Consider the following 17,803-nt stretch of genomic DNA (forward strand, 5'->3'; position numbering starts at 1 on the left):
CTTAATCCTCTGTCTATTGTATTGTGTATGTATATCTCTATATATGTATTCGTTGACTTTAACATTCCACGCAGTAGATTCAGGCAAATGAATTCCATCGGCAGGGCTTGATTTCATCAAACGCGAACTGAAATTTCGCTACAACAATAAATGGCGTTCGGATAAAGGAAGTTTTCTCTATTATCTATACCTAGTAATAGGCTCTAATTTTCTCGTTTCTCTCTGTGAATAAAGCTTTTTTCGTTTTATAAGAAAATAATGGATGCAGAATATTGTTTTATTTTGTTCTATCAAGATAAAGATCACAGCGTTCGACAGATTAGCTTTCATGTTTGTATAAAGATGCATCGGCGTAGAAGACGGGCCTGTAAAATACATCTACGTCTTTATTAGTACAAAGTAGTACGTAATAGTAGTAGAGTTGGGTGCGCGAATGAAGGGAATGAGCGATAAGAGCAAGATAAATGATGGCGTCGCGACCAATAAAGCTGTACCGTGGGTGTCGTTTTCTTCGTCAATTTCTCGTTTTCAATAGTAATGTTCTGGAGGAAATGAACAGCGGGAGCGCAAACACACGATGTTTGCACGATCCGTTCCATACACGCGGCAAATTTCCCGACAAAGACGATCTATTGCCCCTTCGGCCGCAAGGACAAAGGGATCCGTTTCGTCGATAATCAGGACCCTTCGGTTCTCGCCTCCCCAAAGGTCAGCCTCCGGTTGTTCCGCCAATGGCGGACCGTTCAATCGTCCCTCGAGACAAGTTCCTTGGATCTACACTAACATACACAGACGATGGCTATCCTTCGAGCTGACTCGCGAATCCAACCCCTCGACTGGCGACTGACATTTTCTACCCGTGACGATGGGGTGGGCCTTGGACACGGTTCGATGGTGGGGCGAACAGGAAGCCAGGGAAAATGGAACAGGAAATGGGCCCGGACGTCCAACGATAAGCATGGTATTTTCTTTTGGTATTAACTTGTGGAGGGGTGAAATTCCATGTTGTTTTACCTCCGCTATGGAGTTTAGAATTTGCCAATTCTTAGTATCAGAATGTTTAGGGATGAAGTTTGAGAATGATCTGTTTTACCTGGAACTTTCTGGGTTCTATAATAATCACGTGGTATTACGTGGGAAGGAGGGTAAACGAACCACACAGAATCCAAATTGATTAAATACATCGAAGATTTTTTTTTTTACATCGACTGTAGAGCAGTCAACATCTCTTCACCAGACTATTCATCCTTAGAACAGTCACCTACTTCACTTATATCTTCTCTACAAAGTTGGAAATGTCTTTCAACTGTTGATCAAGCATTCTACTGATTAAAATCGAAATAGGGGACCGATCAGTTCGTGGCGTCATTGCCCGTTGATCTCCCATTGGCGCGCTTCCTCGCGATGGTGTCCCTCCGCCACTGGTAGAAAAGGAAAAGGTAATCTAACAGTATAACGTGTCATTAAAATGTAGAAATTGGCGATATGGAGTTGATCGAGCGTAGCCTTCGAATGATTCAAAAATGCCACGATCTTGGTTACTCTGGAAGCGATAAGAAGCAACAATCTGTTCGTCACACATCTACGATCAATCGCACGAGTGTTCATACCTTCCGTAACGACGAAAGTTTCAAAATTACCTTACAGTTAACCCATTCGCTGCTGTGACTCACAATAAATTTTGTTATCGCAACACCGTTCCGTGTTTTTGTTTCGCATTTCTGTAAAAAAATATCCAGCACGTCCCTCCGTTCTTTCGCGTCTACTGCCCCTTGAAAAGTGAAACGCGCGAATCTTGGCGCGCCACAAATTTCCCGTTTCCGCCGGTGATTTACAACCTTCGGACAATTACGGGAATGCGTTGGTCGCGAGCTGAGCTCGCTCGACTCCTCGTCACCAAGCTGACATTTTATCATGATTACGGACCAGCCTCTGGTCACGCATCGACGTGGACGAGAGGCGGAGGGGGAGGGAGCGGACGAAGTCGAAATCGAAAGGCAAAAAGGGCGCCGGAGACGCCGCAGTTGTTTCGCAGGTATAAGCGAGAATTATGATCCATCTACGTGGCGATGGACGCGAAGGGACTCGGCCGCGCTTTTCCGCCGCTCTGCGTTATATTCTTCTGTTCTGTGACCGCGTTCCCTCTTTCCTTTTTTTCCTCCTCTTTTCGTTCCTGTCTGCCGTTCCGCGTCGCTCGTTGCCCGCTGCAACGAGCGGTGCTGACATTTGAAATTTGTTGGGAGAAAGAAGAGGTAGGGTAGGATGTTTTGTGAATAGTATTTAAACCTCGGCCGACTGTATAACATTATGAAGATTTCCAGAGGCGTTGATGCGCCACCGACGAATAATACAGAGACACAGAGGCGGCGCGGTTTAAATGTATGGAAATTAACTTGACCGGATAGTGTGATCGCCGTTGACAATCGTAAATGAAATCGCACGTAGCTTGGCTTTACTACTTAATTCCAGTGGCTCGGAAAGCAATAAATCCATTCGAACTGCCTGCATGCGACTATGAACCCCATCTATCTAAAGAACGTTCCATCTACAGAGAATTCTCTGTTTCGTTAAATGCCAGAGAAACCTCAAAAACCAATAACGATAATAAGATAAAAGATGTAGCGAGGTTTCAGATTTCAAGGCCAGCAAAATTTCACCATTCACTTTGTTCTTGAGTGATGCGCGTTTTTCCCTCCCGTTTCATTGGGTTTTCTTCGACGTGGCTTAGCGCGCAGCGACGCACAGGGTTGCACGGGGCGGCGTGGAAAAAGGGCGAGAGAAAGAGAGCGAAGCGGTAGGTAGAGAGGGAAGCGTGGACGAGGGAAAGCGAAGCAGGGATTCAGGGTGGGGGTTCGTCACGGTAGGAGGGGTTGGTTTCGAGGGGGCACTCGGGGTGGGGTGCGCTGACAGCTCGACGCTCTCGTCCGTTCCACGCTCGACAGGAGGATACGCTTCTCTGCACACATTCACCATTTACGCACACGCATACGAACGACTCGTGCACCGACACACACAAATTTCTACGCGTCTACATGTGTAACAACGCGTCCCTTTTTTTCTTTCGGCTCGCGTTCGACTCGTCTTCGTCTGTGCACACGTGCGCGTATACGCACTCACACAACGTCGTCGCGTCTGCCACCAGTTTCCCGTTTCTTTCCCTCTCTGTTTCTCTTTCTTCGTTGCTCTGGCCGCGCGTTGGTCGTTCGTGTGCGTGCGTTAGCCGTCACATTGTGTAGTTTCGTTTCTGTCTGTACTTCTGCCGAGTCAGAAGCTCTGACGCGGACGCGGAGTCGTGGTAGCTGCGTCGCTCGTGTTCCCACTGCTTCTTTCTCGCGCTCGTGTCGATGACAGTTCGCCGGAGATCAACGTGATCATGAGCGTCATCGTGGCTGTACTCGCGAATCGTTCGTGCCCCGGTGAACGTCGGACACGTGATCCCGAACGTGACGTTCCCGAGCTCCCACGTGTCTGTCAGTGAGCCGAAGAGTCGCGCCGCACGACTGACGTCGGTTGAACGCGTGTGGAAATGCTGAATGTTGCAGTGCAAAATCGTGAAAAACTTCCTTACTGTGTGCAAGACGTTCTCTTTCGGTGATTTCAAGTATTGTTTCAGTCTCTTCGCGCGTTTTGTGTAATTTTACATCGGATCTGCCATTAAAGTCTTTTGATCTTGAGGATTCTCACAGTGGATCGAGATTTTCAAATCGAACGCTTAAACAAAAGTGATCGAATGTCAATTTACATGGCCATATACGATTATAGTTTGCTTGGTTATATATCTGCAACATCGCGGACAAACGAGTGTCGATCATCAACCTTTGACTGGCGAATCGTACGTTGAATGGTGCGCCGAGTGCTTGCCTATATCTCGTCTACCATGTTGATTGCAAATCGTCGGACACCTTCGAAACACGAAATTCGTCGTATCGCGGAAAGGTACTGAATCATCGCAATTTAACTACCGTCTTTCGCATAAGAATTTCCTTTCTGTCCAAATTAGTATTACAATATTGTAAGGATCAAGCGTTTTTCCCATCCTTTTAATCTTTCAATTACCGATGAATCATAGCAACCGATCTACTTCGATATACGTCTCTATGCATTAGATGCATTCGTACTAATTACACGTACTAATTTCCTAAGCTAATTATCGCAATAAGAGGCGAGTACCGCGACGTGCTCTCGAGCAATGCCGCTAGAATCGTTCCGCTCTCGTGGAAATAGTGGCACGCGCTTTGCTTGGAGAAAGCGTGCTGGGCTCCGTTACGTCTTTGCGTATCGATAGACGGCAGTGTGTACGTAATTGGCGGCGTGTTTGCACAGTCTGCGGCTGCAACAGCGCGTCGTCGGTTTTCGCGGTTGACAACGCACCGCGATAACGCCGTGTCTCGACCTGTCCTGCTCGCATAATTGCCGCATTCCCTCTTTCTCTCCCTCTTTTCTGTTCTATTTATATATACATATATGTTTATGTTGTGTGGCGATTCAAGCGAAGCCTGATTCGTCATTTTCGTGTTTATCGACCGATAGTAACCGCGAAGAAAATCGCAGATCACGCACAATTGCCTGCGAGCAGTCGCAGATACATGGTAATAGTTTCATCAAGGACGCATCATGACGCAGAGTGGAACGTGCATTTGATGATATTATGCCAGTATGATAAAAAAGACTATTGTTTGTTCGATCCGTATTGATGAAGGTTTCGCGTTCGATTTGGCTTCTTTCTAATGATATGGAAGTGATAGAAACGGTTGACAGTGGACGTTGAGGTTATGGTCTACAAATTCGTATCGTATAGTCGTCTGTGAATGTTACTAATTTAATCTGTACTTTTTAAAATAGGAAAGGGAACAGGATATTCGTGCTAAGAGTATCAGACTCGTTAATACGACGTTTTTCGCATTTCGCACCGCCATTTACTTCTTTTTATTTAACTTATTAGCTGCTAACATATATCTGTTCCGAAATTATCGTAAAATTCATATTACAACCTAATACAATTATCTATAATTTACATATATAAATGACACATTCTGGCATATATTAAAGACTAGTAATTCTAGTATTGAAATATCTCACGCACAATTAATTTACATACGAAACTGGCCTCGTTATCTTGATGCTATAAAACATCCTTCGCTATCACGAAGAGATGCATATCGAAGTGCCATAAGTGGATTATCACATTCAACACATCGCAAACATTCCGTACGACTTTCACTCTCATCTATTTTCTATCCATCTGTTACTATCGTCTAAAAGAAACTATTATCCCTGGAACTTTCGTCAGCCGAAATAGAAGCAACGTTTCACCGAATGTTTCCGGTCTCCGTTCGACCTGGTGGAAGACAAATGTGCCGTTGAATGCGCGACACCCCCGCATTATCTCGGATTAAAATCAGAAATGCAGGTCAGACGGTTGGCCGGCGTTCGGCGGCCACGTGGCCATGCGGAGGACTCGTTCGACTCGCCAGGACACACGACGAGATTACTCTTTATTACCTGAAGATAACAGAGAGAACTGGTGTTGCATAATCTTCGACCTGACCGAGCTATTTTTAATCTTGACGAGCAGCACGCGACCGGATACGAGAAAACGAGAAAATTGTGGAAAAAAACACGAATCTTGTCTACATAAGTACTTGATTAGATCATTATGCATAAAAGATTTCTTCTATGAGATAATGTCGCCAGCAGGAAAAATGGAAGAAATGTGAAAACCTGCAGGACAATTGCAAGCAACGTAATGGTTCGGTTGATCGTAACACAGGGGGTGGAGGAACCGTTTCGATATGGTATCGCGACCCTATAAATATTTAATGAAGCTGGAACCCTTCGGATTGACGAGGGTCACCGGGATTAAAGCTCTCGAGGATAATCGGCGTGTTAAGAAACGAGTTTACAAGGCGATTAACGGGGTCTGCTACGCGATTTTTCGTCCGTGTTCTATACTTTGTCGCGTATCGCTACGATGCCGAGGAAATATCAAATTTCAAGTTCGTAGAAGAACGTTGCAAATGGTGGTTAAATGGTGCATGAAAGGTGAACGATAAAATGTGGTCACGCGAGATGTTTTTAGCAGCGTTGACGATAAATTCGAGATAAAAAAGGCGTAGATGAGACGGCAACAGGTTACGAAAGTGCGGAGAAATCGTAAGTGTAGATGAAGCAGCGCGCGTAACAAGAAACCGGAGAATATTTCTTTCCTCGACGCGCGGTTTCTTTTAATTGTAGATTCGTTCAGAGGGAAAGAATGCGGGTCTGCAACATTGTCACTGACGGAGAACACGTTTCGAGCCGCGAGCAAATATTCCATTGCATCGAGCGCCGCGTGCAAACAGTCCCCGCGAATAATCGACCTCACTTTGCACGCGCGCCTGTTCCTCCAACGTTTCATATGCATTGTGTTTTCGTGACGAACGTATTCTATTCGGATCGCATCTCTTGAATCTATTATACGCGACAGTTGCTTCACGCCGTGTCAGCTTTCTTGCTACATATCGTACGATGTTCGATAATTGAAAAGCGCAAGTACAGAATTTCTTATCGGTAGAGCGAGGAATTTTTAGGAATTTTTGATCGCAGGTGTAAAGATGCACAGAATGCACGTAATGTGCAGGAAGACGATTCTTCGAAAATGGAATATAAATATTAGATCGATGACTTTTACACCAAGCAACAAAATTTGCTATCCAAGTTGCATGTTTTTAATTATATTCATAACAATGTGAATTTTCATAAATTTTATCGCAGTCTAGCGGTTATTTACTGCGACTTTTATCTTTCAAACCCGCCAATTTCGATACATTCTCGAATACGTGTATTCTACGACAAAATATTATCAAACAGCCTTTTGTCATACAACACTTAAGGACCGCGCGATCCATTTATTACAATATTTCATATTTAGTCTTTGTTTTCAAAGGCTGTTCCAATTAATATGTACCTTCTTTCTTTTCCTCGAAGAAACTTTGTTTTAAGAGCAGTTTAAGAAAATCGGAAAGAGATTTAAGTAATTGCAGAGGTAAGACGCGACCAGACGACGACGACAGCGCCACCTAAGGACCCGTTGACCTTTTGCGAGTTGCCACTTTGTAGACACCGTCGACCAGACTTTGAACTTTGCCTTGTATTCGGTCGGCAACTTGAGCAAAACCCGAATCCGAGGGTGATCCAAGGGTGAAGACGCTTCGCTGCACTTCTGATTTAGTAGATCCGTGGCCACTGAGTCGAGGGTGGGGGTGTCTACTAGCTTAGAGAAGCTTACAACGTGAGATGAGGGAGGAGCGTGAAGTGTGGGGGCCTTGAAAGATTGTTAATATGGAACCCTCTATTAATCACGTCTGCTCGTTTAAACAATCTTTTACAAAAATACGACCAATTAATTTCTTTAATTTCGTGTTGTTTTCTGATGTTGTAAGTTAAACACTTTGATCTTTAATAGTTAAGAATAATACGAATTGCATTGCATGTGATAACCGAGAATTAAAGGAGAGTTTTGCTTTTACAGTGGGCAGATTTCACGAGAGATTTCATTGGTTTTCGTGTTTAATATCGTTTACGCGTTTATATAGTGTTCTTTTATTTGCCGTTGTTATGTTCAGGTTCTTATCTATCTCTCGCTCATTTCACGCGCCATTAAACGTCAATCATTGTTATTAATCAGCTAGCTAATGTCCAATGGCATATCTTTATAAATACATTTAGAGCAATGGAATCCAGATAGAAATTTATTTCATTCGCTGTACCACAGCAAGCGTTTTATTTTGGTTGCTTTTTATTTGCAACTTTGCGCATACTGCCTGTATGTACACGTTTAACGATTAATTTGTTAAGTTTTAAACAAGTTCAGGCATTGTTTAATGTTCTCCAGCATCGTCTGGCTTATTTATGTTTCAAATAAGCAAGTCTTTTTCTCTAACAAATTCCTAAAAAGATGCAACAGTTGCGATAACAAAAGATAGGTTAGGTTATCCGAAAAGTGTCTTTTCTCTACAGACACGTCTTTATACAAACATGAAACCTAATTTGTGCAACGTTGTGATCCTTATTTTGATAGGACAAAATGGATCATATTCGATAAAATAATATAAAATGGAAAATATTGTGCATTGGCTATTTTCTTATAAAACGGAAGAAACCTTCCGCACGACCTAACAGAAGTTAATAAATTGGAACATCCACTTCATTTTACACCGAACGTACCAGAAACACATTCTAGCGACTCATAGTTTTTCGATTCCCTTGTGAAATCGTTGTCTATGTTTGCGTATACCTACGTCGCATAATATGACGACTGTTGGAAAAAGTTGTTCAGCGACGGCGCGTTGGGACGAAATATTCCAAGGAAATCCGTGCGGTGAAAATAGTCCGAGAAAGGAAACTGCGCGGCGGGACGAGCTGCCTAGAAAATGTTGCGCGAAGAACGTCGCACGCACCTGTTTCCCTTCGATTTGCAGGAGAGAACGCCGCAAATCCGCGCTTCCCGCCACTACCACCTCGCAATTAGGATAATTAGCTGCAAGACCTGTCGCGGATTCGAGGAAATTTAGAGTCAGCCGAGGTGGTGAAATTTTTCCTGCAATTCTATGGAAACCGCGTCGCTCTCGTTACTTCGAAAAATAACCATCGTCCTCGTTGACCTGAGTTTGTAGTCCACTTTAGAAATACTATGCGAGCTTGATGAAATATCTCATCGAGTTTTCGAAGAAGTTCTATTTTATCTTGGACTTTGTTTAGTTTCGAACATTGATCGTCCTATTAATCGAATTATTCCTTAACGAAAGAAATTTCTGTGATTATGAAATTGAAAAACAAATCAATTTCAAGACGATGAATCTTCGTTCTTGTAAATGTGAATGTATTAGGTTGTCCGAAAAGCTTTATCTTTACGTAAACATGAAACCTAATCTGTGGAACGTTGTGATCCTTATTCTGACAGAACAAAATGGATCACACGTAGTTCGAGAAAATAATTATTTTGTATTTTTTAATTTATAATATTAACCCTTGGCACTCGAAAGGTGCCTCGAGAAGCGCCAGTCCCTGTTCATGTTAGATTTCGACATCTGCGATTGATGAGAGTGCAACATTGGTTGGTAAATTGGTTCCTTAGTTCATTAAGTTCTTTGTTAGGAAGCGTAAAGTGTTGGACTTTAAAAATTTAATCCCATACGCCTCTAAAACTATGGTTCTGGCAACGTCTGCAAGGTTAGTTTAGATTAGACGATCGTGGCAAAAGTATTATAGGTTAGAAACCCTCAAAGAATGGTTTTCGTAAGTGAAATTAGCTGAAATGAAGATGAACTTGATTTGAACTGTTGAAAAATGGGATCAATTATATCGAAGAATGCATCTTGCTGAATGCTTTATAAATTATCATAAAAAAATTCAGAAATTAATATTATAAAATCATATTTCCAAATATGTAAGTATAGATAAATTATTAGAATATAATTGTTTTTTGTAAGTTAATTTCTATATAAAATCATTTTACGTTAGCCGTAAAACACGCGTTACATATACACTAAACCATCCGGAGTAGCTGCTACGCCCCACCGAAAATGTCCTCGAGTGCAAACGGTTAATATAACTAATTTTTAACTCAAGTAAGATGATGCATTGAAAATACCTAAGTAAATTACTATACCGAAGCATTTGGAGATCGATCGACGAATTAACTTGTCTTCTTTAATTAAAAGATTAAAAATCGATGAAGAATAAACTGATATTACGTGCCTCTTCAAACAGTACGTTTAAGAAACAATTATCTGTTTCGCTGGTAAATCGCGTACAAACATCCATAATCGATGTATATGCTGGAAAAACATTGAACAAAATAGATATAACCGTAAAGAATTAATTTACAATTTCATCGACTGACACTTTTTGGTCACCCAGTAGTTAATTAACAACTTCGAATTATTTATAATTATTTATATATATGTCGGAGATGAAAGGACACCGGAGCCTTTCCTTTGGAATTTTGGCAAAATCCTCTAATACTTTAGCCTACATTCTATCATAGCCGTAATTAAGCAATTGTTGTCATTGTATTTGTTCGAGATTTGCGATGGTGGGATTGGGCTCGGAGTGACACAACTGGTCGCCGAACGTAGCCACGGTCACGGGATGGACGTTTCGCCTGACGGAGGTGTGCAGTGGTTGTATGGTTCTCCCTAGAAATGTGGTTGTGGCGGCATACGACCTCAAGAACGGGCCTGGCCACGTGTGATTTTGCCTGGGAGGTGTCGATTTAATGGGACACGCGTTGTATTAATAATCAAACTCCAGACAGAAACTGTCTAGCAACGGCGATTGCAACTTTCTCGATGCTTCCAACCAGTATATAACAAACGAACGGAATCGCAAAGAGAGGAAAATTTTCATCGGTCTATTATTCGTGCGATCGCCTTGGAAAGTTACACATCGAGCAGCGTATACCGAGTGTCCCAGCAGACGTATTTTGTGCTTCGAAGTATTGCACGTTTAGTAAAGAGTTCTCCCGTTAACCGTGGATTCGTTATTGAGCCCAAGAACATTGCGAATAGCATCTCGCGCGTCTAAACACCACGGTTGTTCGTCGAACTCTGTAAAAATTCATATTTATACTTGTAAATATAATCTTTGTTGTACGAAGCGATGGCTAATTCAAATGAAAAATAGTTACGCGCCCTCAATTCCAACGATAACCCGACATATATATACTGCAACGTTAAAGAAATATTCTCAATGTTCCACTCTATCGTTTCGACCATTTTGTTTTCATCTTCTTTCTGTTGACATTGAAACCGTCCGTGAAATCGATCCCATTCTATGTTTCTTCAGTATTCCCTCTCCTTTGTGTTTTTGACCCTCCATCGACAGATACGTTCGTTCTTCGAACAGAACTCATTATTATCAGCACGATCATATCTTAATGACACGTAATTTCGTGGCGATGCTTCTTGGAACTGTTGCTTGATTTAATTTCAAACCTCGGCTACGTTATTTCGCAGGTTTCCGTTAATTCTGGGTTTGGCAACGTGTTGAGCAGAGGCTCCTTAATTCGAGCGGCCGCAGAGCGTGTAAGGACGTCCGTGAATTCCCTTTTCCGAAATTTAAAAAATAATCCCACGCGCCCATCTGCAAATTAATCCTCCTGCAACTTTCCTCTAATATACGCGCACACGTGGATTAACATCGTTTGATGCTTCTACGAAGTATGTTCAGGTTTCAAAAGGGTTTTCGATCTCATCCGTGAAATTATAGAGCCAGCTATTCTTTTATGGCCAGCTTTTTCATGATCGATGTAACAGGACGAAATTTATTACATTCTGACTTTTGTCCTTATTATGTAACCAAGATTGAGGGTATCGTGCAAATATCCCTAGAACATGGATCTGGGAAGAAAATTCCATTAATGTGAAGCAGGCATGCGATTTACTTCCGCCGGAATATTTTTTTATTTTCTAATCGTTCAATTTTACGACAACCAAATAAAATAATTCAATAACGTCTAACGTAGTGTGTTCTGTGATCGATATAAAATAAAAAGACTTATTACGTTCTGATTTTTCTTTGCAATCGTTTCGTATCAGGTCTTCCATCAACGATTGAGAAAACCTTGGAACTTTTAAAAAAGTTAAAAATTTAAAATTTAAAAATCACCAATCTTATCGACCTTGCAATTATATTCTAACTTTTGTTTAACGTCATCGTCGATAAAAGTGTGAAAAAGCATAGAAACATGAAAAAAAAAACAATCTTGAAAAAATCGTAATAAAACGTTGCTCTCTTCGAACGTCCAATCTACCCCTATGGAAATACATTGTTTTTCAACCCCTTCGTTCGATGAACATCAAACGGGGAAAGTCGAAGCTCATAGAATGTAACGTACGTTCTGAAAAATAACACAATGTTGCAAACCGTGGATAGAGGAGCGTCATATCGATCAAGTAAAACGAAAAGGGGAAAAGAGAAAGGAAGAAATAATAGAAAGCATGGCCGTGAACAACTCGAACGATTTTTTACAATAGCGCGCCGCGGGCCACCGATACTCGCTTCAAAAAGCAATAAATATTTCAGCTAACCAGCGTGTATGTATATAAGGCGTGCTGCGCAAAAACGTTCCATTTATATCGCGGCACAACTTCAACACGATGTACCCGACTCTTTCCGCCTCCCTTCCTCGTTGACCTGTTCGCGTGTGTATCGTGTACGTATTGATACATACAGCGGGGCTCCTTACGGTTTACGAGCTGCTGCCATGATTTATCGCGATCGGCTAGTGCCGCAAGGATCATTAGAAACGTCGCTTGAGACCGCGAAACGTCGATCGGGTCGGTGATCCTGCACGCTACGACGGTTTATTGATTCTGCTCGCTTCGACACCCTTTCAGATTCATTCGTCAGTCCACGAGATGATCTTTTAACGAGCTGTGAATTGCACATTAGGTTGATATACATGTTGAGGTACATGTTGAGGTATACGTCAGAGAAACATGAGGCAAAAGAGGAATTGAAGATTCTTCCGTATAGGATGGAAATACGTTCGTGGAATTTTGTTGTTTTTTGTAGGATAGAGAATTTGTAAGTGCGTTAATTTTCCATGAATATGTTTAAGGAAGCATTACGTGAGTCATTCCAGGTCTCCCTTCATTTGTTAATGGACTTAGCATGTAGGTTATCGATAAAGATTAATATTATCAGCGAAATTTTAAGTTGTTGATAGTAAAGTCGTTCTGTTAGACAAACCAAGAATAAGGCCACTTCAACAACAATATAATAATATATTTATTTCGTATAAACAATAACAGTATCTGTATTTTTCACACGAAATAGGAATATCAAATAAGACTGACAGTGTACGAAATGTAAATTGCAATTAGCCATTTCCAATTCATAAACTATAACATTTTATTTGAAACTAATAATATTACGACCACCAGTATCGTTGAATTTTTCCAACGAGTAATCACATTGGACGCTTCAGACGGTCTGATCGACACCGATAGTCCACTGTATATCGGTTCTTCGCTGCGACAAATTTCCCCGCTGCATTCCTGCCACGTCATGAACCCCATCCATAGTACACGGGTGTTTTCCAGACGCTCTCGTCGAGCATCGTAGGAGGGACGCGCCGGTTATCTCTCACGGCCTTCCGATTTAATTAAGCACGGTTTCAGCTCGAGCCAGGAACTTTCGATATTAGGCCCGGCTCGCTCGTATCTATCGGGTCGAGCGAGCAAACTCCAACTCCCCTTCTGGGCGGTATACCGGTGGTGCACACGGTTCGTGGCGTTCTCACACGCATACAAACACACACAGAAGAGGTACGCACGCGGTATCCGTGGCGTGTGTATGTGATCTCGTTTCCAAAGTCCGAGAGTAGGCAGCGGGGCGAAGCCAGCCGGCCTTTGTTCACGGCGTTGAATCTACCGGGCTTTCAACCCCCTACTACCCTATCCGGTAACCCTCCGTCGGACGCTGAGCATCGCGACGCCTCCTCTTCCCACACTCCTCTTTTCGTTGCTCCGCTACGTTCAGCCCTCGCTCTTCCTCCCCTTCCACGTCTCTTGCGGCTCCGCCACGACCTTTGTGCTCTTGTCAACTTGTCAAACTACCCCTACCGTGAGCTTCGCCGAGGCAGCATCCAATACCAACCCCTGAACCAACCACTCCGCCGAATCCTCGCTTCTCACCCTGCCCCATCACCGCTACTCCTCCCAATATCTTCCTTTTCTTGCTTGCTGGCCTCTCTATCGGTTTTCTCTGTCTCTCCTTCTGTGTTCCATGCTCCTTTCTATCTGTCATGCTACACTCCTACGGACAGCCGGACAAGCTACCGGAAACGTATTTCCTAGGGGCAAGACATGGACAGAAGCCTGTCTATAGTGGAATAGGGTAGACCCTATTTCGGTTTTCTTTCGATTATCGCCGGTTCCTTTGGGATAGGCCACTTCGTTGCTAGTTAGTGTAAGGGACGTCGCAGGGTGGTCTGATCTTTCCTGGAGTTTCTCCGGGGGATGAGATACCTGAGTTTATCTCGTGGAGATATAGTTGGCAGGATGGATACCTGGAATGAAATCGTAAATTCTAGTGTCAAATGGTAACGCTTATTGATAGTGTATGTAAAGTAGAAATCGTGTACAAATCCTTTGAACTTTAGGTTGCAGAAAACTTGTCCTAAAATTCTAAGATACCTTCCAGTCCGAGTTTCATGAATTTATGAAAACAAGAGTGAAAAATTGCGCTTTTGATAACTTGGTAAAAAAGCTGACCAAATTTGTTTCCCAATTAAGAGGCCCAATTACGAATTAAATCAAGTTAAATTTGACACAACAATCGCCTCTGTTTGTATGCTCGTCACTGTACATATTTGTTCTTTCTATTCCTCTTTTATCAGTCCAATAAACGGTAAAATATTGTTATAAAATATTTACAGAATCTTCGGTCTTGGTTGTTTCATTTATACGCCAAATTCTTTTATATATTTTTATCTATTATTATAACCAAATATTCTTAGTAGCGTTCGTTGCACGTTTCACGGAGGACCATGAAATGTTCTGCGACCCTACGGTGTTTCCCTTCGACAAAATTCGATCTCAATATTAAAGTGCGCGCTCGTTCCAACGCGATTCAAGATAGCCAGCTCACCATTTGCTAATTATATCTGTTAATTGTATAATATCTGTAGCCAGGCAGCAGTGTGTTCAAGAGTGTTGTACGCATACCGTTACACTGAACACGAGCGCGACATATGTAAGAGCTAAATGTTTCCTCTGTGCCGGACATTTCCGCGATTATCGTAGCGCGATATCTCTGGCTCGTCCGCCGCTGTATAGAAGTTTGCCTCAACCAGAGAAATTTGCATTTACTTAATTTGCAACAATGTTTCTTCTTTTTTTCTATTTTTCTTTTTCTTGCAATGAACGAAGATGAATTTGAAGAGATTGGCAACGCTATAAATACAGCGATTTGTTTTGACGTTTTATTAATCGCACGTGATCTTGAAAATTGCGCGATAATTAAAAACAAAGAAGGACAGGTTGCAGAGAATTGTTGATGATGGCTGGTTCTTGTTACTCTTGACGAGTACCTGCAGTCGTGGCAAAGTGAAGAAAATGTCAATGTCTCTTTGATGTGAATTGTACTACAGCTTTATCGGTTTAAGTGTAGTAAATTTAAGTTAATGGGCGACAATTAAAGGTAAACTGTCTCATATCTCTCTAAATTTCTGGGCAACGACGTTGGAGCAAGGAAACATCAGATAAGATGGAACGTAGTTAATCCTTATGCAAGTAACTAAAATGTTAAGTTTGAAAATGTAATATTTCACACTTTTATTTATAAATATAAAGGGTAACTCGGGTTTTTAGTTGTCCACACTAGGATTAATATCGTTATATTCTTCTTCATTCGCTACTAATTCCTCCCTTTCATAGTTCCAATTCATGCTTCTTACAACAACAACGTATATAAGTGTAGAAGTATAATTACTTCAAGAAAAATTCTACACATTTTCTTTTGTATACCCGTGACCTGGAGACCGCTGTTACAAACAGAATAGAATTTAGTGAAACAAAAAGCTTCGAAATAAGGAGATGCATATTATTGTGACCTTGAATATAAATGTTTTGGGTTACAAGGTCTAGAAATAAAGCAGCTATAAGTAGATTTCTATTGCTGTTTCTTGTAACCTCCAGCTACAGCTACTGCACCAAGGTTAACTTTTTGACAATGTTCTTTACTATAAATATATGAACATGCTTCCTATTACATTCTTTTGTATTGTAACACTGCAAGAGTGAGGATCTGGATAAGCATACACTATACCTGCACTTGTGCTTATTTCAATATATTCTTCTACTACAAATTCATCCACTGGTTCTTGTGTGAGTCAACTTCAACAATATCACACATTAAATTAATAAATAATGATAACAATTTATTTAACTTTGACTTCATATACTATACTTGAACTTACTCTTATTTCAATATATTTTTCTATCACAAATTCATCCACTGGTTCCTCTCTCAGTCAACCTCAACAATATCATACATTAAATTAATAAATAATGACAGCAATTTATTTAATTTTGATCTCATACACTATACTTGTACTTACACTTATTTCAATATATTTTTCTATCACAAATTCATCCACTGGTTCCTCTATCAGTCAACCTTGACAATAAAACACATTAAATTAATAAATAATTATAATAATTTATTTAATTTTAATCTCATACACTATACCTGTACTTATACTTATTTCAATATATTTTTCTATTACAAATTCATCCACTGGTTCCTCCATCAATTAACCTCAACAAGATTAATATTGCTATACGCTCTTCTTCATTTGCTACAGATTCTTCTCTTCCATATTTCCAATTCATGCCTCTTACAACAACGACATATATAAGAAACAATGATACATTGTTCTCTGTATAACAAAGCGAATATGAAACTTCAATATCCGATGAAACTCATAAACAAAGTTACAAACCAAATCACGTGTAATGCATAATTAACCATTTCTTATATTATTCACGCTTCACGCGATTCTCCTCTAAGGGTGAGTGGTGCAATTTTTCCAGAGCATAGAGGCGTGTTAATTCGGGAAAAAATCGCATCGTCGTTCCCTGAACGCGACATAAATTAACTCTGGGGTAATTATTTCAAAGTCAAGGCAGCTGGACGGCCTGGGGGATGGAGATAGGGATGGGTTGAAGCCGTAGCATGAAAAGGTGGCGGAGGAGGCGGGGTGGAACTGTTGGAATTTTTGACTCACCTTGTACAAGCTGTCTGTGCCGAGAGGCGAAGGAGACATACGGTGAGCGAAACTCTGGAGAACCGGGGTGAGACCGTGCAACGTTTCGGCCGAGCGAACCCGCGGCTTGATTTATAGGGTGGCGTCAAAACTTTCCACTCTCCGTCGTGTCTCGCCGCTCTTATAGGTACCCCCTCGCGCGTTCGCGACGAAATAAAGGCTCACCTTCGTAATTTCGACCTCGTTGCCGACGCTCTCATCGAAGACACGCGTCCCTCGCTCTTTGTCACGTTCCGTCGTTCTTTCGCATTAACGTTGGATCGATCAACGCGTTGACTATTGTTGAAGTAATTACTTGAAGAAAAACTCTACATCTTTATATACGTATATCTGTGACCTGGTGACCGCTATTAGGCAGAAAATAGAATTTAATGAAACAAAAATATTGTGAATAAGGAGAGGTGCGTATTATTGTACCCTTGAATATACATTATGTTTTGGGTTACAAGGTGTGGAAACAAAACAGCTATAAGTAGATTTCTATTGCTGTTTCTTGCAGCCTTCAGCTGCAGCTACAAGTTTAACCTTTTTGGTAATGTCCTTTGCTAGAAATATATGAATGTGCTCCCTGTCATAGCTTCTTCTATTGTATTGTAACACTTCAAGAGTGAGGATCTAAACTATGGATCAGCATACACTATAGGTATACTTATACTTATTTCAATATATTTTTCTATTACAAATTCATCCACTGGTTCCTCTATCAGTCAACTTCAACTACATCACAATTTAAAATAATAAATAATGACAACAATTTATTTGATTTTGACCTCATACAGTATACCTGTACCTATACTTATTTCAATATATTTTTCTATTACAAATTCATCCACTCGTTCTTCTATCAGTCAACCTTAACAATAAAACACATTAAATTAATAAATAATTATAATAATTTATTTAATTTTAATCTCATACACCATACTTGTACTAATACTTATTTCAATATATTTTCCTATTACAAATTCATCCACTGGTTCCTCTATC

General features: G+C 41.1%; 1 protein-coding gene across 14 annotated transcripts in view; it reads left to right on the top strand.

The window, feature by feature from the left end:
* The window catches only part of LOC122577273 (homeotic protein antennapedia-like), a 167,005-nt gene that overhangs the window by 112,117 nt on the left and 37,085 nt on the right, over nt 1–17,803 (top strand). The window contains exon 1 of one of the 14 annotated variants that reach the window (XM_043748488.1): nt 3,526–3,936. The exons of the other annotated variants lie outside the window; for them this stretch is intronic. The gene's annotated coding sequence lies outside the window, so the exon portion shown is untranslated. Of the gene's footprint in view, nt 1–3,525; nt 3,937–17,803 lie in introns of those variants that run through there. 14 annotated transcript variants of the gene reach the window in all.

The sequence above is a fragment of the Bombus pyrosoma genome, linkage group LG18 (genome assembly GCF_014825855.1).
Source record: "Bombus pyrosoma isolate SC7728 linkage group LG18, ASM1482585v1, whole genome shotgun sequence".
NCBI classification, from domain to species: Eukaryota; Metazoa; Arthropoda; class Insecta; order Hymenoptera; family Apidae; genus Bombus; species Bombus pyrosoma.